The sequence below is a fragment of the Rhinolophus sinicus genome, linkage group LG14 (assembly GCF_036562045.2).
Source record: "Rhinolophus sinicus isolate RSC01 linkage group LG14, ASM3656204v1, whole genome shotgun sequence".
NCBI lineage: Eukaryota > Metazoa > Chordata > Mammalia > Chiroptera > Rhinolophidae > Rhinolophus > Rhinolophus sinicus.
The window spans coordinates 26,211,207-26,236,015 of NC_133763.1; the positions used below are offsets into that span (position 1 = coordinate 26,211,207).

The window sequence follows — 24,809 nt, forward strand, 5'->3', positions numbered from 1 at the left end:
TAGGTCCATACTCATATGGGGGCACTATATCACTCATCATTTCACTTGCCATTCCCCTGGATTTCTAATTCTGGTCTGCAGCAGTGATACAGTGCCCAGCATTTAAACTGACAACATTTATGAAATTTTTAAAGATTATTTTGTTTCCTTTATCACCAAAGGTATCTGATAGTGACTTAAAGATTTTCTGTGAGTCTTCATCACAGTCAGGAAAAAAAAAAAGATACATGAATATACTCTGAGCCATAAGATCCTGAAAATAGTTTTTATCTAGCCAGAATTATCAAACCTTCCCTTAGCTGAATTTTCCAGAATAGAGAGGTATGGAATTTTTAAGACTAAAACAGCCTAGATTATTCTGTCCATGAAGGAAAAAAATACTAAGAGGTACCAGAAACCCATGCATAGTGACTGGGAAACGGAAAAGGGAGATCAGAGGGATTTCTTCCTTCCTATGTTTCCCTTCCTTCCTCTTTTCCTCCCTCCCACCCTTCTTCTTTCCCTCCCTCCCTCCCTCCATTCCTTTCTCTCTCTCCCCACTCCTTTCCTTCCTTCCTTCCTCCCTCCCTCCCTCCCTCCCTCCCTCCCTCCCTCCCTCCCTCCCTCCCTTCCTTCCTTCCTTCCTTCCTTCCTTCGTTCCTTCCTTCTTTCTTTCCTTCCTTTCAGTGTAGCAAGACTTACTCAACTATAGGAGAATGTCTCTGAATTGCATAGAATGCACCTCCAGAAACATTTTTATCAATTTGTTAATTTTTCTAAAATGTTTATTGGTATCCTATATATCTTAGCATGATGGTAGATCCTGAGGTCACAAAGAGAAATTATAGTTTCTTTCCTCAAACTCTCATGGAAACAAAAAATTAAAAAACAAAACAAAAACAAAACACAGGTCATACTTGTTTCTATACCAAAGAACAGCATTACTATTAAACCTTGGCCAGGATCTACAATTCCTACAACTTATTCAGTCACATCCCATAAGCAAGATAGATGGTAAGAGGATCACAGCGAGAAAACATTAAGAAATTAGCCAAAAATATGAAGTCAGCCTTGGACTCAAAGCTAGGCATCTTTGCATTTTGTAAGTGTCATTTTATCCATGATTGGCAACATAGTCATGACAGAGAATGTGATAGACAAAACTAAAGTAGATATTTTACCGTGCAGCCGGTGATTCTAACATCTCAAACATGCCTGAAAAGACTGGGGATTTGAGTAAAAATTCTGGTGGCAAATGGGCCAACAGAAGCTGTGTCCTGTGAGCAGATGCATTGTATAAAACAAAGAGGGAACAGACAGCAGAAACATCAACCAAAGTGCAAGCCAAGTTCAGATGCCTCAAACATCCTCAAAGTACAGAATAGCAGCAACAGTATAACATTTAATCATTCAAATATCAACTACTTATATTATAGTAATCTTGTTCTGGCAATAGGAACATGTCCTGGAAGGCAGAGCTCTCCTCTAGCCAAGTAAGGCGGGAGGCAAGCACAAAGCTGGGGCATCTGCTCACACACTGGACATACAGTTTATTCCTGCTCATGGGGCTATTTTCTATTCAAATGTGAAGCCAGTCTAGTTTTAAATGTGGATACTTATGAGCATCAATAAAACATGGGAGGCACAAGTAAAATTCTACAGGTCAGATGAGAGACTATAAGAAATCCACTAACAATGCATGCTGATACACGCAGTTTCAAAATATTTCTTACGTGCAAAGTATCAGAAAATAGGTAATGTGAGCATACTATATTTTATGACTGTGTTTACTATTTCTCCTCTTTAGTCATCCTCTCTCAAAACGATATCAATTCAGATGTGTTGTTTCTCAATATGTATGTTGAACTCTTAAAATAAAACTATGGAGACATAGATATAAAGCTAAGAGTACAGAGAAATGTTTGAAATGAATCTGGAGACTTTAAATAACATACTTACTTTTTGTTATAGCAGAAAAGGTGCTTTGAGGATGGGAAGAGCCACCCTCAAATGAATTGTCATTCTTCCCCTTACAAATGCCTTTCTCCCTTTCTTCATTTATAATGTATAACTTTTCTTGGGACTCTGTCAGGCTTTACAGTGTATGGTACTTTGCACAATGGTGAAGTGAAAGCATACAGAGCAACATGTGATACTGGGAAATTCTAAATAGGTAATAAATGACCCTCTCTGCAAAGCAATAACTTTGCCATTTATGCTTAGCACAGCATAATTTGGGTAGTTCTCACTGCTGTGGTTTGCTCTGTGTCTCTGTTTAGTTAATTCTTTCATATGGGCTTCAAAATTAAAGGCTGAGAAGCCAAGGAACACAGGGTTCCGGGAAATATGAATGTCCATTAGGTTCGAAGGGTTTTGGGGAATGAGGAATGGATTCAAAGATAAGGAAATGCTTGTGGCAGAGAGGACAAGCAGTTCTAGAGCACCCACCCGTTTCAATAAAAAGTGTTCTTTCCCCCTCTCTTTTATCTATTGAACCTCTTATGGTATTTTATTTGAAGAGAAAGTATAACCAGAAGAAAAGGCTTAGCTGTGAGAAATCATTTGAAATCCTTGGATATAATCCAGCACTTTCGCACACTAGAATGCGTTCTTGCTCTCTAGGAAAATGTTCATTAGAATTTTCTGAGTTTATTAAAATGATAAGGGAAAAGCTACCTGATTTCAGGTGGTTAGTAATCAGGATTGGTAAGGAAAGATCAATCAATCTATTAGCAACCCACCCTATCTGTGTTCTACTATGACAAATATAGCACAATATGGCTTCCATACCTAACAGAATATTTATTAACAAGGACAGCCCTAGACCTATTGTTTGTAATCCTAAGTGGCTCTGAACTTCACCATAATTCTTGAGAACCCAGTTTGGGAAACCCATTAATAAGTCATCTGCAAGGATGCATCCAGTTTTAGAACTCTATGAGTTTCATAACGCACAAGCATACATTCTGATGTATTCTTGTCAATTTAATATTACTTTTAAATATTATTTAATACAATAATATAAACAATACACTTTTAAGTGTTCGTATTCATTTTAACATAATAGATGACAGGAGTTTTATGATTATCACTAAAACCACAGTAGAAGTCCTTGTAGTGACAGGAAATAAAAACTAAAAAATACTGTGATAATTTGTTAGAAAAATAGATTTAGTGATGTGAATCCAAAATTTTGGCTACTCTGTTCTGATCTTTCTAACAAACAGAGTTTGAGTCTTTCCAAAAGTAACACTTGTCCTAGCACCAACGTCACAGACGATATTCATCTTCTACTTGCTCTGACTATGCTGACTCACGTTCCCTTTCTGAAGGTAGGTTTGATTTATTTTACAATTTCACACATTTTTCATCCTTTATTCTGAAAAAACAAAAGGAGTGTGATAGTCCCCTAGGCTCTAGCATTGTGAAGCATTTTACGACTAAGTTTCCCAGACACTCTTGGATTACTCTATATCTACCCTTTCTCTAGCATTCTAGTGCTCACTGAAATGTGTGACACTAGTTCTCATCTTGATAAGGACTCAGGGCCCCTTATCATAAAGTAAGCTTTTGAAAAACTGATTAATATTGTCATTCCTCTGAATAATACTCACTAAAGTAACAACATAAATTCAATACAGTTTAAATGAATATGGTGGAAAGATATGTCCAAATACAGTCTAATTACTAAACATTGGCATGCATTTGTAATGTTACTACCCTCCTCACATCAGATTTTTTTTAAAAGTTGATATTGTTCAAGAACATATAAAGAGCTTTAATATTGAAGAAAACAACTTCCTTATAGAAATGTAGAGAAAGAATATTTTTGTATTAATTTACTGACAAAGACATATTGAAAAGTAGTGATCTTACTTGGGGTTAGGTAGAGCAATATTCTCCTTTTATCGGAATTCACTTCTCTGGCAATCTCAACATTCTGGAGAATAGTCTAGATACAGAAAGCAAAAATAAAAAGTCTTATGAATATTCAAAAAAGAAACAATAATGTATACACTAAAACTTATTCACTTTATCCATAGGAAGACATGCATTCAATTTATATTTATATCATATACAATTTTACCACATTTCCTTGTTAATTTCTAGGAGTAACTCAAAATCTTGCAAATCATCAAGAGACTGAAATAAGATAATAATTATTCCCTAAGTGGCTAATGTCACAAAATTAAGTTTTGCAGAACACATTTTGTGGAGATTGGCTTTAAAAGAAGTACCAAAGGATATTTGATAATCTGCCCAGAATTGTATCTGCCAGTAGTTGGCATTGAGATCTAAACTGCCGATACTGCAGCCTTTAGAATGACTCCAAGTTACAAATATCGGTAATATTTAAAAGTTTTGTTGTGAGGAATTGCCTATTGGTTTGATGCCAAGAAGTGATTACTATTTTTAATAAGACATAGATATTAACTCAGTTTCATACTGAGAGAGAGGAGAGGGTTGGAGGTTTGACCACTATAAACCAAGGCTTAAGCAACAGATCACTAATTCTAGAGGTTGGAATGATATCTTTGCCTCTGCCAATTAATTTTTAATAATCCCATTTAAGTTATTTGTTATCTCATGAACTCCATTGTAGTTTTGAAAATGCTTTTATACTTTAATGAAATAATCATCAAGTGATATGTTATATTTAACAGAGCAATGCTTATCTGAGAAGTTCCAGGGACATACAGCTGGCTGCATAGAGGTAGCCTGTATGGTTCATCAAAGACATATCTGATTCAGTAGGTGCATTCTGATTCTGAATCTGGATTCAGATTTCTACAGAGCCCTATGAATACAGCATATTAATAAACTCCCCAGGAAAACCTGAACCTTAGGCAAGTTGGGAACCCTAAACTAGAATATAAACTTTTGGGCTGTGATAGGAATAATTCTGGAATGTGTCCTAGACTCCTGACCCTTGGTGAACACTCTGCATGATCTTTTATGACTGTGGGCTTAGCTTGTGACTGTGGTGTATTTCACTCATGTGATGAAGTTTCAGTAAATGACAAAGGCGAACTGATTTTGCTGCTGTAATTTCCCAAATGAGTTAATTTTCAGTTAACCAATTTAAGGTAGATTCTCTTGGGTAGTCAGACTTGGTCGAGTGGGAGCTCTTACAAATGGTAGGATATTAAAATTGGGACAGATTCTCCTGCTGGCTTTGAAGAAGTAAGCTGCCTTGTTGGGAAAAGGCCACATGCTTAAGTTCTTTAACAAGTGGCCGCTATGAGCTGAGAGCAACCAGTTGCTGACACACAACACGAAAACAGAGAAATCAGTAGTACTACAAACAAAAATAACTGGATTCCTACAATGACTTAAATGAATCTAGAAAAAGACCCTGAACTCGGTATGAGAACACAGCCTGGCCAACAGTGTGACTGCAGTCTTGGGAGACCCTGCATGTGATTAACGTTGTTTTTTAATGTAAGTGTAAGAATTAAGATTATGTATTAATTAAAAATAATATTAATTGCACTGCAATTATCAACATTGCATCTTATGATACATAAAATTTAAGACTTGTTTTGTACATAAAATTTCATTGTTTTTGTTATTTTTAATTGTCTTCTAAGAACTAATAATTTAACTTAATCACATTTTTTTCTATAAATATATTCTATAGGTTGAAATAATAAGTATATGTCAAACCTCTCCAATTAAGAAACAAATAAACAACAAAACACGTTTGTGTTCCACAGGACCACTGTTGAGGTATGAGAGTAGGGACATTCCTTAGAGAACAATGCTTCTTTAATCAAGCTGGCCCACACCTGCTTTGCATATGTACAGAGGGGAACAGATATTAAAACTTGACTATACTATGAGTAAAACAAAGAAGCCAAATAAAAACTAGAACAATGGGCAGCTCAAAACAGAGTTTGCTACAACTACTAAAGAGACACCTAAAGAATATATGTTAATTATTTATTATGTAAGGAAATACAAGAAAGGAGGGATTCAACGTTTTTGCCAACCAGGATATATGAGGCCAAAAAGAAACCCCAGGGCCTTCACTATGATGCCTTCCCTCAGAGTCTGAGTTCCCTGGCTGATCTGCCTTCCCAGGTCTTAATATGCATGTTTTATGTATGTCTAGGATTTTAAGTTGTACTTAAGTGGGATAAACAGGCAAAACTGATTCTACTCCATTTTGTTCAGAAACAAAAATCTGATTCCATATTTTGATTTAGGCATTTAATAGAAATTTTTTAAATATGAATTTTAAGAGTCTGCATGTGACTTAAAAAATACAATCCTGACTTTAGTTATTCAGTGAGAAATATAATAAGATGCATTACCTGCATACTCTATGTTGAATTTTCATAAAATAAATGATTATTTACTGAAATTACTGTAAGACAAATATCACCAAGGAAAACATATTCAAGGAAAAATATGGAAAAGTTAAAGAAAGAAAATTAAATAAATTAAATGTAAAGTATTTTGGAATACTATTCATCTATACAGAAATTTAAAACAATTATTGTGTCTGACATATTATTTAATGAGGTAAGACATTGTTGAAATACTACTTGGGCTTAAACCCAAGGGATTAGCATAGACTTTGTAAGACAAAATCATCTTTATTTGACTGGCAATAAATTTTGATGTGTTTTCTTTTTTTTTTTTCTTTTCCATTTGGTGAACAATAAGAATTTCACAACCCAGAACTTCTTTAAATGGAATTTTTGTCAGTATTTTAAAAGTGTTATCAGCTTTAATGTTACAAAAAACAAACAAAACTCTAATATAATTGATGTCAGAGGAACTACTGTAAGACTTCTTGCCTCAACTCACTCTAGGACCCTGTTATAGTTAAGGAAATCTGTATTTTGTACTGCAAACATCAGAGTCTTTTGTTACAAAATAAAGTGTGTTGTAACAGTGACATCCTCAAATTAAAATTCCCACAGTAGCTAAAAACATGAATAGAGCAGTATGCTACAAACAAAGGGGTCAAGATTTGTGTTCAACCAGCAAACTACATGGAAAATATTCCAACCTACAAGAGTAAGGTAGCAATATTATTAGTGTTACTTTAACAATTCCCAAAATAATTCTAATTAATTATTTTCATAATATTTATTTATTTATTTTAATTTTTAGTAAATGTATTGGAATAACATTGCTTACTAGTAAAATTATGTAGGTTTCAAGTGTACAATTCTATAATACATCATCTATATATTGAATTGTGTGTTTGCTGTCTAAAGTCAAGTCTCCTCCCATTACCATATATTTGACCCTCTTTATATTTATAGAAAAATAATGTTAGGGATGTTTCACTGGCTTTGTTACATTCCAGAATACATTTTTTTAAAGATTACTGTGCCAAGGCAATGAACTAATTTGTCAGAGTAAACTCAGGATAATAAAGATAGGAAGAAATGACATCTTTCAAAACCATTACAGAGACTGTAAAAAGAGTGATGTCTTAACTCTTTGTTGTATCCAGATCCTTCACAAATGGACTTCATAGCATCTCAAAAATGTCTAGTTACATATTCCTTAAATCTATGCCGGGCTTGGTCAGTAACTTGCAGTACAAGTACATATATGGTAGGCTGCAACAAAGGTTCAAGAAGCTTTGCATATTTTCACTTCCTTTCAGAAATTTTCCAGTGGGAAGGACAAACCCAGAATGACCTACTGAATGACAAGAGCTCACATGGAGGGGAGACTAACTGTTTTATCTGAGGTCCTAGTCATTTGAGAGTTTAGCAAAAGTGCTTATCTGACCCGTGGTCAGCCATGAAAACATGCAAAAGCCAAGATAAATGACCTAGTTATTCAATTTACTAAAATTTGGGATAGTTTATTATGCAGTAAACACTAAAGACTAAGGGAGACAACCACAGAACTGGAAAAATCATACATGCAATTATGTATTTAACAGATACCTTCATAATTCTCATATTTGTGTAAGTCATTTACATTGACATCCTTAAGGATTGATTACACATATATTCCTTACTGTATTCAAAAAAGCCTTTGTAGACTTCCAGGCATTAGTCTGTGGATTACTCAATATTCTTCTCTCCTGTTTCTATCACTGTCATGACAAAACAAACCTGTATACAATTATGCAAAAATCAAAAATCTTTGCTAATATCCCCCACTATAACCACATAAATTTTATCCCTTATTCTTTCAAATTAATACAACAAATTGGAAAATAGTTTGATAGTTCCTCAAAGTGTGAATAAATGTATACAAGGTGTCTGCTATTTTATGTTAACAAAGTTCCACAAAAAAATCATGCTTAAGTTGTTGAAATAAAATGCTAAATGAAGAAAAATTAAGTAGCTGAAAATGGTTTGGATATAATACTATTTTTATATGGGTAAAACACAAGAAAATCAAACACCATATGGTTTAGACATACATACTTTTCAAAAAAGCAAGGGAAATGGGAGGATTCATGGAAGATTGCTGAGTAGGAAATACCAGGAATCTGTTTCCTAACATAGACAAGAATTTCACTGGCAGAATCTGTAGTTATTTTGGTCTCTGGAGTTTACTGAAGGCTTGCAACATTCATGCAAAGACTTGAAGAGTAAATTTCAGTTAATCGTTGCTACTAATATAGTCAGCAACCTATCTCCCATCCCTAGTCCTGTGTCAGGCAGCTGTGCACGTTTTTCTAGAGCAGACTCCATAGAGTTTGCAGTAGCCAGAATGGACAAAACCACCCTGTCCTACAAATATTGGGGATCTGCACTCTGATCACTGATTACTGTTTCGGATCACACAGGTACAACAAAATAGTAGCAGTCATTGTTGTGACACTTTCCCCCATTGTGACAAGCACTTCCCCTATAGCAGAAATGACTTCTGAGGAGATTAAAAGGGCTAGAGCCCTTTCCCCTCACCTTCATTTTTCTCTTTTTCTCCGTTTGGAATCAGACATTAAAGACTAGGACATTAAAATGCAACTGCATATAAAATGAGAGTTAGAAAGCAACTGTGTATGGTCAGGAAATGACAAAGGCTCAGAAAAGTCCTGATAAGACCTTAAGTTTAAACCTAAGAATAATCCTTGATGCCGAAACAGCCCACAAAAATAAATAAATGTAAGTAAATACATACATCCATACATATATAATTTTAAGCAAAAACAATTTTTAAAAAGGCAAAATTAAGGAAGGGGGAATATGATTTCCAGGGTGACAGCATTGTTAGATGCAACTATCTAGTTAAAAAAAATCACAAGGCATACAAAGTTATAGGAAAATATGGCCCACTCAAAATTAAAATTAAAAAAAAAAAAAAATCAGAGGAGTTCCGGAAAAATGGCAGAGTGAGGTGAGCCTCTGTAAAGCTCCCCTGGAATTTACAAAGAATTGAAAAACAAAAACTCCACAAAGGACTCCCTGCACAGCAGACAGGCAAGACGAAGAGGCCCACTACCCACTGAAATCACCTACAGGTGGGAGATTCGCGCGAGCAGGGGGAAGAGGAAAGTGAGAAGTACCGGAGAGGGAGCTGCGCGGGCGCAGGACGCAGACCCAGCTCAGTGCGCCGAGCTCGCTGCTTCCCGGAACTACTGCAGCTGTGGGAGATCGGACTGCTAGGGCTCCGCCAGGGCTCCACAGGGCTGAGGGGACAGCATATAACACGGCTGAACCCAACACTCACGGCAGAGACCTCGGAGAAAAGACTGAGGGAAAAAGGCTGAAAACGGTGGTTTAAGCCCTCACTGCCGAGCAGAGAACGGAGCCTTAGGCACTGAGACTAGCCGCCCCCTCCTTCCCCTCCCAGAACTCGCCCCGCCCCCACCTGCCCGGTGCTAGAAGCGAAACAGTAGCAGTGTCAGATCAAAACAACAGAAAATTTGCTATATTTGAGAACTCTGGACCACAGACACAAATTCACAGCCCAACTAGTTCCGGCAAAGGGGAGAGAGCTGTGGAAGCAGGACCGGCTGTGGTGGTGGTCACCGCCATTGCTCTGGGCCACCTCTCACAGCTCACCCCACCCCTGGCCCCACCTATCTGGGCGGATCCCTGCAGGAGTAAACAGAACTGCTGAAACATACGGGCTCTGAATCAGGAGCTGGAAGAGCTTTGGAACATCAAAAGCTCTCCACATACCCACCGGGACACTGCGCCCTGTGACCTAGACGAACTATTAACAGAGGAGAAGACTGTTACCCAGGGAATCGCCCCATTGTGTGAGAAGCTGGAATAGTGCAGAGAAAACATAGCACTACCTTGTGAGAGAGGAAAAAAAAAAGCCTGCAGTCGGAGAAAAAGTAAAACGTTCTACTAATAAGTACTGGAAAACAAAAGAAAGACCTCTTCCTATCAACTTGTGGCAGAAGTCACTCCTGTAGATGTCTAGGAAGAGAAATAGTAAACCAGTAATCGCCATGAATAACCAAGGCAACAAGATAGCTCAAAAAGAAAGTGAAAAATCTCCAGAAAAGGCACTTAAATATACAGAAATATGTGACTTAAATGACAGAGAATTCAAGATTGCAGTTCTGAAAAAACTCAACGAGATACAAGAAAACACAGATAGGCAGTTAAATGAACTCAGAAACTCAATCAAAGAACAGCATGAGCATTTTACGAAAGAGATTGAAATTTTGAAAAAGAACCAAATAGAATTTCTGGAGATTAAGAACTCAATAGAAGAAATTAAGAATGAAATAACCAGCTAAAGTAGTAGACTTGACCAGATGCAGTAAAGAATCAGTGACATCGAAGATAGAAACCTGGAAATGACACAGATAGAAGAAAGAGACTTGAGACTTAAAAGAAATAAAAGAACTCTACAAGAACTTTCTGACTCCATCAGAAAGAGCAATATAAGAATAATGGGCATACCAGAAGGAGAAGAAAGAGAGAAGGGAACAGAGAATATATTCAAACAAATTGTCGATGAGAACTTCCCAAATTTGTGGACAGAACTGGACCCTCGAATCCAAGAAGCAAATAGAACACCTAGTTACCTCAATCCCAACAGGCCTTCTCCAAGGCACATTGTATTGAAGCTGTCTAAAATCAACGACAAAGAAAGAATCCTCAAGGCAGCCAGGGAAAAGAAGACGGTAACTTACAAAGGAAAGCCCATTAGATTATCATCAGATTTTTCAGCAGAAACTCTACAAGCCAGGAGGGAGTGCAACCAAATATTCAAACTATTGAAAGAGAGAAATCATGAGCCAAGAATAATATATCCAGCAAAGATATCCTTTAGATATGAAGGAGGAATAAAGACCTTTCCAGACATACAGAAGCTGAGGGAATTTTCTAATACACGACCTGCACTACAAGAAATACTAAAGGAGGCTATTCGACCACCATCAACAGGGACAATTTGTGGCAACCAAAACAAAAAGGGTGAGTAAAGGCCTGAACCGGAATAGGGGAATGGAGAAAGTAAGCGTGCTGAAGAAAATGGAATACTCTAAATATCAAACTTTCTTTTACATAAACTTAAGGGTAACCACTCAAAAAAAATCCAGAACTGAAATATATACTGAAATAAAAGAAGAAACAGAGGGAAACATCATAGAATACCACCACACAGAAATAATAGACAACAACAAAAAGGCAAAGAAACAATGGAGACACAGCCTTACCAGAAAACTAAAGATAGAATGACAGGAAATCCTCACATATCAATAATCACCCTAAATGTAAATGGACTGAACTCACCAATAAAAAGGCACAGAGTAGCAGATTGGATCAAAAAACTAAACCCAACCATATGCTGTCTCCAAGAGACACATCTCAGCTACAAGGACAAGCATAGACTCAAAGTGAAAGGGTGGAAATTGACACTCCAAGCAAATGGTACCCAGAGAAAATCAGGTGTAGCCATAATGATATCAGATGAAACAGACTTCAAGGTGAAAAAGATAACAAGAGACAAAGATGGACATTTCATAATGGTGAAGGGACTGTACAACAAGAAGACATAACAGTCATCAATATTTATGCCCCCAATCAGGGAGCACCAAATACACCAAGCAACTACTAACAGAACTAAAGGGAGAAATTGACCAAAACACAATTATACTAGGGGACTTAAATACATCATTGACAGCTATGGATAGATCATCCAAACAGAAAATAAATAACGAAATAGTAGCCCTAAATGACACATTAGATGAAATGGACATAATTGACATTTATAGAGCACTTCATCCTAAAACATCAGACTATACATTCTTTTCTAGTGTACATGGAACATTCTCAAGGATAGACCATATATTGGGACATAAAATCAGTCTCAACAAATTTAAGAAGATTGAAATCATACCATGCATATTCTCTGATCACAAGGCTTTGAAATTGGATATCAACTGTAAAAAGAAAGCGGAAAAACACAAATACATGGAGATTAAACAACATACTTTTAAAGAAGGACTGGGTCAAAGAAGAAATTAGAGGAGAGATCAAAAGATACATAGAAACAAATGACAATGAAAATACATCCTACCAAAATTTTTGGGATGCAGCGAAAGCAGTTTTAAGAGGGAAATTTATCTCATTACAGGCCTATCTCAAGAAACAAGAAAACTCCCAAATAAATAACCTCATGTTACACCTTAAAGAACTAGAAAAAGAAGAACAAGTAAAACCCAAGGTCAGCAGAAGAAAGGAAATAACAAAAATTAGAGCAGAACTAAATGAAATAGAGAACAAAAAGACAATAGAAAAATTAATGTGACAAAGAGCTGGTTCTTTGAAAAGATTAACAAAATTGACAAACCCTTGGCTAGACTTACTAAGATAAAAGAGAGAAGACACTGATTAACAAAATCAGAAACGTAAAAGGGGAAGTTATCACGGACACCACAGAAATACAAAGGATCATCCAAGAATACTATGAAGGACTATATGCCACCAAATTCAACAACCTAGAAGAAATGGACAAGTTCTTAGAAACATATAGCCTTCCAAGGCTGAACCATGAAGAACTGGAAAATCTAAACAGACCGATCACCAGTAACGAAATTGAATCAGTCATCCAAAACCTTCCCAAAAGCAAAAGTCCTGGACCAGATGGCTTCACTAGTGAATTCTACCAAACCTTCAAAGAGGATCTAATACCAATTCTGCACAAACTCTTCCAAAAAATTGAAGAAACAGTACTCCCCAACTCATTTTATGAGACCAACATTACCCTGATACCAAAACCTGGTAAGGACAGCACAAAAAAAGAAAACTACAGACCAATATCTCTGATGAATATCGATGCAAAAATCCTAAATAAAATTCTAGCAAATCGAATACAACAATGCATTAAAAAGATTATTCATCATGACCAAGTGGGGTTCATCCCCGGGGCACGAGGATGGTTCAACATACGCAAATCCATCAATGTGATACATCACATAAACAAAATAAAGGACAAAAATCATATGATTATATCAATTGATGCAGAAAAAGCATTTGACAAGATACAACATCCATTTATGATTAAAACACTTAATAAAATAGGTATAGAAGGAAAATACCTTAACATAATAAAGGCCATATATGACAAGCCCTCTGCTAATCTCATAATTAATGGAGAAAAACTGAAGCCCTTTGCTCTACATTCAGGAACACGACAGGGATGTCCCCTATCACCTCTGCTTTTCAACATCGTGTTGGAAGTCCTTGCCAGAGCAATCATGCAAGAGAAAGAAATAAAAGGCATCCAAATTGGGAATGAAGAAGTTAAATTATCACTCTTTGCAGATGACATGATGCTATATATAGAAAACCCTAAAGACTCCACCAAAAAGCTATTAGAAACAATCAACGAATACAGTCAAGTTTCCGGCTACAAAACCAACGTACATAAATCCATTGCATTCCTATATACTATCAATGAAATCTCAGAAAAAGAAATAGGAAAAACAGTTCCTTTTGCAATTGCAGCAAAAAGAATAAAATACTTAGGGATAAACTTAACCAATGATGTGAAAGACCTATATTCTGAAAACTATAAGACATTTTTAAAAGAAATTGAAGAAAACACAAAGAAATGGAAAGACTTTCTGTGCTCAAGGATTGGAAGAATCAACATAGTTAAAATGGCCATATTACCCAAAGCAATATACAGATTCAATGCAATCCCCATCAAAATCCAATGGCATATTTTAAAGAAATAGAACAAAAAATCATCAGATTTGTTTGGAACCACAAAAGACCCCGAATAGCCAAAGCAATTTTAAGAAAAAAGAACTATAATGGAGGTATCACACTTCCTGACTTTGGCTTGTACTACAGGGCTACAATAATCAAAACAGCATGGTATTGGCAGAAAAACAGACACATAGACCAATGGAATAGAATTGAGAACCCAGAAATAAAACCACATAAATATGGACAGACAATTTTTGACAAAAATGCTAAAAACTTACAATGGAGCAAAGACAGCCTCTTCAATAAATGGTGCTGGGAGAATTGGATAGCCACGTGCAAAAGAATGAAACTGGACTGCTATTTGTCACCATGTACCAAAGTTAATTCAAAATGGATCAAAGACTTAAGCATAAGACCTGACACAATAAACTGCATAGAAGAAAACATAGGTACTAAACTTATGGACCTTGGGTTCAAAGAGCATTTTATGAACTTGACTCCAAAGGCAATGGAAGTAAAAGCTAAAATAAACGAATGGGACTATATGAAACTTAAAAGCTTCTGCACAGCAAAAGAAACCATTGACAAAATAAAGAGGCCACCAACTGAATGGGAGAAGATTTTTGCAAACAGTGCCTCCGATAAGGGGCTAGTATCCAGAATATACAAGGAACTCATGCAACTCAACAAGTAAACAAACAACCCAATTGAAAAATGGGCAGAGGACTTGAAGAGACATTTCTCCAAAGAGGACATACAAATGGCAAATAGACATATGAAAAAATGCTCAACATCACTAATCATCAGAGAAATGCAAATCAAAACCACAATGAGATATCACCTCACCCCAGTCAGAATGGCTATCATCAACAAGACAAATAGTAACAAATGTTGGAGAGGCTGTGGAGAAAAAGGAACCCTCATACACTGTTGGTGGGAATGCAGACTGGTGCAGCCATTATGGAAGGCAGTGTGGAGGTTCCTCAAAAAATTACGAATAGAATTGCCATATGACCCAGCAATCCCTCTCCTGGGTATCTACCCAAAAAATCTGAAAACATTTAGAGATAAAGACACGTGTGCTCCAATGTTCATTGCAGCTTTGTTTACGGTGGCCAAGACATGGAAACAACCAAAATGTCCTTCGATAGATGAATGGATAAAGAAGTTGTGGTATATATACACAATGGAATACTATTCGGCAGTAAGAAAAGATGATATAGGAACATTTGTGACAACATGGATGGATCTTGAGAGTGTAATGCTGAGCAAAATAAGTCAGACAGAAAAAGCAGAGAACCATGTGATTTCACTGATATGTGGTATATAAACCAAATACAACAAAAGAACAAGGCAAACAGATGAGAAACAGAAACTCATAGACACAGACAATAGTTTAGTGGTTACCAGAGGGTAAGTGGGTTGGGGGTGGGAGATGAGGGTAAGGGGGATCAAATATATGGTGATGGAAGAAGAACTGACTCTGGGTGGTGAACTCACAATGGGATTTATAGATGATGTAATACAGAATTGTCCACCTGAAATCTATGTAATTTTACTAACAAGTGTCACCCCAATGAATTTAAAAAATAAATTAAAAAGAAAAATAGCAAAAATTTCAAATCAACAGCCTAACTTTACTTAAGGAATTAGACAGTGAAGGACAAAATAAATCCAAAGCTAACGGAAGAAAGGAGATAATAAAGACTTTATTGTCAAATTTACGAAACTAGAAAAGATTATAGAAAGTACTATGAACAATCATGTCAAAAAAGTTGAATTGGGATGGCCAGATGGCTCAGTTGGTTAGAGCGCAAGCTCTTAACAACAAGGTTGCCAGTTCACTTCCCGCATGGGATAGTGGGCTGCACCCCCTGCAACTAAAGATTGAAAATGGCAACTGGAATTGGAGCTGAGCTGTGCCCTCCACAACTAGATTTAAGGACAAGAACTTGACTTGGAGCTGATGGGTCCTGGAAAAACACACTGTTTCCCAACATTCCCCAATAAAAAACTTTAAAAAAAAATTGAATAATCCAGATGAAATTAAAAATTCTTAGACATACAAAACTTACTAAGACCAAATCACAAAGAAATAGAAAAACTGGAATCATAACTCTACCTTATTTCAACATAGATTACAAAGATTTAATAATTAAAACAGCATGATAGTGGCATAAAAACAGACACATAGATCAGTGGAATAGAATAGATACCATAAAAATAAACTCACATATATACAGTCAACTAAATTATGACAATGGATCCAAGAACATGCAATAGGGAAAGGACAGTCTTTTCGATAAATGGTGTTGGAAAAGAATGAAGCTAGACCACTGTCTGACACCATCTACAAAAATTAACTTAAAATGGATTAAAGAATTGAATGTGAGACCTAAAACCATAAAATACCTAGAAGAAAACATATGTAGCAAGACCTTGAAATAGGCCTTAGCGAAGATATTTTTGGATCTAACACCAAAAGCAAAAGCAATAAGAAACAAGTGGGATGACATCAAAATGTAAAGCTTCTTCACAGCATAAGAAGCCATCAACAAAATCAAAAGACAACCTAAAAAATGAGATAAAATATTTGCAAATCATACATCTGATAAGCATGAAATATCCAACTATGTAAAGAACTCATACAACTCAATAGCAAAGAAACAAATAGTCCATTTTAAAATGGGCAGAAAATATGAATAAACATTTTTCCAAGGAATATATACAGATGGCCAGCAAGTACATGAAAAGATGTTCAAAATCTTTAGTCATTAGGAGAATGCAAATCAAAACCACAATGAGGTATTGCCTCAAACTGTTAGAATGGCTATTATTATTAGAAAAGCAAGGAATAATAAGTGTTTGTGAGGGTGTGTAGAAAAGGGAACTCTAGTATATTGTTGGTGGGAATGTAAATTGGCACAGTCACTGTGGAAAATTGTATGGAGTTTCCTTTAAAAGTTTAAAACTGGAATTACCATATGATCCAGCAATTTCACTTCTGGGTATTTATCCAAAGAAAACAAAATCTGTAATTGAAAAAGATATACGCATGTTCATTGAAGTATGTTTAACAATAGCCAAGATATGAAAACAAACTAAATGCCCATCAAAGGATAAAGAAATTGTAGCTGCATGAATTTATTCCACCATGAAAAAAAATGAAATCTTACCACTTGAGATAATAACCTGGATGGACCTTTAGGGAATTATGCTAAATAAAATGTCAGACAGAGAAAGACAATTACCATAAATTTCCATATGACCTCTCTTATACGTGGAAACACACACACACACACACACACACACACACACACACACACACAGAGGTTGCCAAAAAAAAAGTATACACATTCCATTTGAGACGACATGGATGGATCTTGAGATTATAACGCTAAGTGAAATAAATCAGACAGAAAAAGTAGAGAACCATATGATTTCACTGATATGTGGTATATAAAACTGAAAACAGCAAAAGAACAAGACAAACAAATGAAGAAACAAAAACTCATAGACACAGACAACAGTTTAGTTGTTACTAGAGGGTAAGTGGGGAGGGAGGTGGTAGATGAGGGTAAAGCAGATCAAATTTATGGTGAGGGAAAGAGAACTGACTTTGGGTGGTGAACACACAATATGATATATAGATGATGTAATACAGAATTGTACACCAGAAATCTATGTAACTTTACTAACAATTGTCATCCCAATAAACTCTAATAAAAAAAAAAAAGTATACACATTTTAAGAAAGGAAAAAAATTGTATTATGATTGTAAACTCAATATATACTGATAACAAAAGATGAATACAAATCATGTGTATACATTTTTTTGGCACCCCCGGTATACACACACACACACACACACACACACACACACACACACACACACACGAGGTCTGACAAGTAAGTTCAAGAACTTTGTTGCAACAATGTTGCTATCCTTTTTTTGATATCGGAGTGATTATTTATTATGAATTTGTACAATCTGAACAAACAGTTAACCAAATTTACTATTTGGAAGTGCTGAAAAGTCTGCATGAAAAAGTTAGATGACTCGAACTTTTCACCAACAATTCATGGCTCTTGCATCATGACAATGCATTAGCTCATATGGCATTGTATATGAGGGAGTTTTTAGCCAGTAAACAAATAACTATTGGAAAACCCTCCCTGCTCACCTGATCTGGCCCCCAATGACTTCTTTCTTTACCCGAAGATAGAGGAAATATTGAAAGGAAGACATTTTGATGACATTCAGGACATCAAGGATAATATGATGACAGTTCTGATGGCCATTCCACAAAAAGAGTTCCAAAATTGCTTTGAAGGATGGACAAGGCACAGGCATTGGTGCATAGCTTCCCAAGGGGAGTACTTCGAAGGTGATCTTAATGATATTCAGCAATGAGGTATGTGGCACTTTTTGTAGCATGAGTTCTCGAACTTAATTGTATGACCTTCATATATACATGTGTATATACATATACAGAGGGTGACAAAAAATTGTATACACACTTTAAGAAAGGAAAAAAGCTATTAAAATCACACTAATGGTAACTACTCTGAGCACCTTATAATTGCAGAAATCAAATGTGACTTGCATTCATCTTTTGTTATCGATATATATTGAGCATTACAATTTTTTTTGGTTCTCCAATATATCTTTTTTAATTCTTTCAATGTGATTTGTTCATTACTTAAAATGTGTATACAGGGGCGGCTGGTTGGCTCAGTTGGTTAAAGCACCATGCTCTTAACAACAAGGTTGCAGCTTCGATCCCCACATGGGCCTTGAACACATGAGCTGTGCCCTCCACAACTAGATTGAAACAACTACTTGACTTGGAGCTGATGGGTCCTGGAAAAACATACTTACAATAAACAAATGTTTAAAAAACAAATGTGTATGCATTTTTTGGCACCTCTGGATGGATAGATAGATAGATAGATAGATAGATACTAGATAGATGATGGATAGATAAATAAATAGATATAACTATATCTATGTCTATGTCTATAGATATATAGTATATTATATATATATATATATATATATATATATATATATATATATATATATATTATATCTATATCTATAAACATAGATATCTAGATAGATAGATATATACAGGTACAGAGAACAGATGCTTATAGATACAGAGAACAGATTAGTGGTTACCAGAGGTCAGGGGTAGGATGTGGGAGAAATGGGTGTACTGTTGTTGTTTTTTTTCTTTCTTTTTTAGTTCAAATTTAATTTAAAACATAGAAAATCTGCATAGATCTATAAGGATGGAAATTGGATCACTAATGAAAATTCTCTGGATATAAAAAAGCCCTTGGCCTTTATGATAAATTCTACTAAACATTTAGAAATGAACTAATGCTAATCTTTCTTAAACATTTCCAAAAAATTTAAGATAAAGGAATACTCCATTCTATGAGGCCAGCATTGCCCTGATAACCAAAGCCAAACAAAAACACAATAAGAAAACTATAGACCAATATCACTTATGAACAATAATACAAAAACTGTACAAAATATCAGCAAGCCAAATTCAGCAGCATATTGAAAGAATTTTACACCATGACTAGAGGGATGTATTCCTGGAACAAAAAGATAGTTTAACAAAATGGAAGGGGGAAAAATGACCATCTCAATTGGTGTAGAAACAAAGCATTTAACAAAATTCAATATAATTTCATGATAAAAATACTCAAGAAATTAGTAATAGAAGGAAACTAACTCAACATAATAAAGTTTATATATTCCCATAACAAATACCATACTCAATGTTGAAACACGTAAAGTTTTCCCTCTAAGATAAGGAACAAGGCAAGGATGCCTGTTTTCACCAATTCTATTCAACATAGTCCTGGAAGTTCTAGCCAGAGAAATTAGGCAAATAAAGTAAAATAAAATGGCACCTAAATTTGAAAAGAAGTAAAATTATCTCTGCTTGCAGATGATAATATATATAGAAAACTCTAAAGATGCCACACACAATAAAGTACTTAGAACTGATAAATCTATTAAACAGATTACCAGGATACAAAGTGAACACACAAAAATAAGTTGCATTTCTATACACTAACAATGTACATTCTAAATAGGACATTATAAAGCAATTTCATTTTAATAGCATGAAAAGAATAAAAGCTTAGGAATAAACTTAACCATAGACTTGGGAGACTTTCACAGTGAAAACTACAAAACATTGCTTAAAGAAATTTAGGAAAATATAAATACATCAAAATCTACCTTATGTTAGAACACTTAATATTAAGATGTCAATATTACTGAAATTGAGCTACAGATTCAACGCAATCCATATAAAAATCCCAATGGCAATTTTTTTTTTTTGCAGAAATAGAAAATTCAATCCTAAAATTCATGTAGAATCACAAATTATCCCAAATAGCCAAGAATATTTTGAATAAAGCAAATAAAGCTGAGAGACTCACACATTCTGATTTCAAAACTTACTACAAAGCTACGGTAATCAAAACTGTCTGTGTTTTTTCTGGCATAAAGACAGACAGATATATACACCAATGGAATTGAATAGGGAAACCGGAAATAAAGCCTTATATATGACGTCTGACAATGAAGTTTGTGAACTCATCCTAAGAAAAGTGCTACACAACTTATTGTTGAATATCACTATGGTCACCTTCAAAGTACTCCCCTTGGGAAGCTATGTACCAACACCAGTGCTTAGTCCACTCATCAAAGCAATTTTGGAACTCTTTTTCTGGAATGACCATCTAAGCTGTCATCATATAATACTTGATGTCCTGAATGTCATCAAAATGTCTTCCTTTCAATATTTCCTTTATCTTCAGGTAAAGAAAGAAGTCATTGGGGGCCAGATCAGGTGAGTAGGGAGGAGGGTGCTTCAGTACAGTTATTTGTTTACTGGTTAAAAACTGCCTCATAGACAGTGCTGTGTGAGCTGGTGCATTGCCGTGATGCAAGAGCCGTGAATTGTTGGTGAGAAGTTCAGGTCATCTAACTTTTTCATGCATCCTTTTCAACACTTCCAAATAGTAAACTTGGTTAACTGTTTGCTCATTTGGTACCAATTCATAATGAATAATCCCTCTGATATCAAAAAAAGGTTAGCAACATCGTTGCAACAAGTTCACAAACTTAATTGTCAAACCTTGTACATGGTCAAATGATTTTTGATAAGCATGCTAAAATTATTTAATGGGAAAAGAACAATATTTTCAAATTTTTGTGTTGGGAAAATTGGATATTCACATGCAAAAGAATAAAGTTGGACCCTTATCTAACACCACATGCATACATCATCTAAAAGTAGATCAGACATAATTGTGAGATCTAATAGTATAAAATTCTTAAAAGAAAACACAGATCAAAAACTTCACAGGTCTTGATTTTACAGTGACTTTTTGGATGTGACACCATATGCATAGACATCAAAGAAAAATATAAACAAAGTGGCCTCCATTAAAATTCAAAAAAGCTCCTAAAGTAATAAGTTTAGTAAAGTTACATCATACGAGATCAACATATAAAATTCAACTGTGTTTCTGTATACTAACATCAAACAGATAGAAACCAAAACAAAAAATGCAATGCTCTTTACTATCATCCCAAAGAAATATTTAGAAATAAATATAACAAACATGTTCAACATCTACATAGTGGGAGTTACAAAATGCTGATGAAATAATCTTAAGAGGATTTAATTAAATGGATATTTATGGGTTGGAGGATAACATGCTAGTGCAAGCCATATAGGTGTTCCTTGCTGGGCATGAAACTATCACATACGTTTAATTAATTAACTTAGTTACATTAAGCAATATTAAGTCAATTATACTCTTACCACTTAAAAAAATTTCTGTCTAGAGGTTAAGTACAAGAATAAAAAATACATCAGTATGTAGGGAATGAAAGACTTTTGGGTGTATTTTGACCAGTAGGCTTATCTGGCCTTTGATTTGAATAAATCACTAGAGTGCAAAATGTCTTCAATATATCCATACATCAGCTTGCTGAACTGTGATATAAAATGTTAATCTTTACAAGTAAAGAATTTGCTAGTGCAAGGTAAATAGGTCTTTGAGTGAGGATGGAGATTAATCTTTAAGTTAAATTGATTTCACTTAATTAAATGGAGCAATATTAAGCCATTTGTACAAAGCTATACTTTAGTAAACAAAGCTATGCTTGTGAAGCTCATCATTGTGGAATGCAACACTGCTCTACTCTAAAGATTAAAAACACCTGACACAAAGTTTAAGACTGTCTTTAAAATGAAAAAAAAAAAGATTTTACCCCAACTTAGGGGGAAAGAAAAACATCTTAGTATCTATGAATAATATGGTTGCTATTTTATTTCACGGTACATATGAAATAAGCTAAAGGCAAATTTAAAAATTTGTAAATAAGAAATGACTCATTGGGCCAGCCCTGTGGCTCAGGCAGTTAGAGCTCCATGCTCCTAACTCTGAAGGCTGCCGGTTCGATTCCCACAGGGGCCAGTGGGCTCTCAACCACACGGTTGCCAGTTCAATTCCTCGAGTCCCGCAAGGGATGGTGAGCAGCACCCCCTGCAACTAAAATTGAACATGGCACCTTGAGCTGAGCTGCCTCCCAGATGACTCAGTTGGTTGGAGCACGTACTCTCAACCACAAGGTTGCCGGTTTCGACTCCCGCACAGGATCGTGGGCTGCGCCCGCTGCAACTAGCAACGGCAACTGGACCTGGAGCTGAGCTGTGCCCTCCACAACTTAGACTGAAAGGACAACAACTTGAAGCTGAACGGCACCCTCCACAACTAAGATTGAAAGGACAACTTGGCTTGGAAAAAAGTCCTGGAAGTACACACTGTTCCCCAATAAAGTACTGCTCTCTTCCCCAATAAAATTAAAAAAAAAAAAAAAAAAAAAAAGGGAAAGAAATGACTATTAATTTACCAGCATTTTAGAGAAATATTTAGAATAACAAACTTTATCCCCTGATGTTATTTTGCCATACTTTTTAAGATGGCCACAAAGTATAATATTTCCAACTGCTGACATAAGGGTTATATATTTCAAAAGGCTATTTTCTACTTATATATTCCCAAATATTTGAGTGCCTGCTAGAAACCCAGTATTTTTCTAGAGTCTCTGAATGCAGAAGAGAAAGAACATACACAATGAACAAATAAATAAATGAAAACTTACATCGTATGTGATACTTTATATGCACCAAAGACAATTTCAACTAAGCAACCTCTAATGATTTAAAATGTGTCTATTTGTGGCTTACTTAAAAACCTATCTACTTTTAAATATCTTTTGATTTCTCAAACTAAACTATCAGTTCAGAGAGAATGTCTAATAGTTATGGTTTTAACCTGACAAATGCCAGTAAATGGGATTTGCTTTGTCATCTATTATTCATCCTTGTCAATTTACAATTATGTATTCTCTAATAAAAAGTAATCCCTTTCAGAACTTGACACTGGAATAGAACATGTTTATGTGAAGAGTTCTTTGTAATTGTTCACCATGTCATATCCACACTGGTAAAGCACCTGAATAGCAGCAGAGTAATATTTTTTACTCACTTTAACCATTTAAGTTTATATGTGGAAAAAAGTGAGTTTTATGTTAATTTTTACTTATGACCACATTTTAAGCATATTCAACAAACCCTAAGTGATATAGAGCACAAAGGAGAAGCTCTAATTTTCTATCAACATCTTTGAGATCAAGAATATTAAATTGGCTAAAAAGGAAAATTAAAAACTAAGCAAACACAAAAGGTAGATCAAACATACAAATTTATATCTTTCAGTTCAATAATTTGTAGTGTTAAGGGCTACAATTGTAACAATATAGTTATTATCCTGAAAGAGGGAAGATTCAATAAGTGACTTCTGAATTCTTAATTTTATTATTTTCACTTTTGATTTTTAAACTGTTGTTCCAAAACACTGTACAATTGTCACCCCGATAATCTTTAATTTAAAAAAAAAGAAAAAGAAAAAACTGTTATCCTATAATGTATATATTGCATTGTGTGTTCACCATCCAGAGTCAGTTTGATTCTTATTTTTTGGATGGGACAAAATCACAACTTGTCAGAATAGGCAAACCACATTTTATTTTATTTTGTTTATTTGTTTATTTATTTTATTTTTTATTTTTTTTTAAAAATTTATTTTATTAAATTTATTGGGGTGACAATTGTTAGTAAAATTACATAGATTTCAGGTGTACAGTTCTGTATTACATCATCTATAAATCCCATTGTGAAACCTATATAAATTTACTAACCTATGTCACCCCAAAAATTTAATAAAAGTTAAAATATAAAAAAAAAAAAAAAAAAAAAAAAGAAAAAACTGTTATCCTAAAAGCTTATATATAGCCACATTTGGAAAGTTAATTTAAACAAAATCCTTGAGAAGCAACTTTAATTTCTTAACTTTCCTTTAAGAAACTTGCAAAAAAAGGAAGACACAAATTTCACAAATGTTATATTTTGGTATACTCATAAGCAACAGTAAAAGTTACATTGTCCTTTAATCAATATTCTGTATGTTATGATTAGGTAGATATTTGTCAAAATTTTTAAAATATGAGACACTGGCTGAAGATGAAATGAGTCTATTTCTTGAAAGGCAGGTAGAGTAACTGGAGGAGTTGAGAAGTTTTCTTCCCTGTTGGCATGATCTATAAAGAATTTG

At 35.0% G+C, this 24,809-nt stretch overlaps 1 protein-coding gene across 10 annotated transcripts in view; it reads right to left on the reverse strand.

Annotated features, from left to right (window-relative positions):
• Positions 1-24,809, reverse strand: part of SNTG1 (syntrophin gamma 1) — an 813,791-nt gene that overhangs the window by 519,567 nt on the left and 269,415 nt on the right. For all 10 annotated transcript variants that reach the window (XM_074318426.1, XM_074318425.1, XM_019712572.2 and 7 more), the window contains one exon: positions 3,856-3,931. The gene's annotated coding sequence lies outside the window, so the exon portion shown is untranslated. The remainder of the gene's footprint in view (positions 1-3,855; positions 3,932-24,809) is intronic.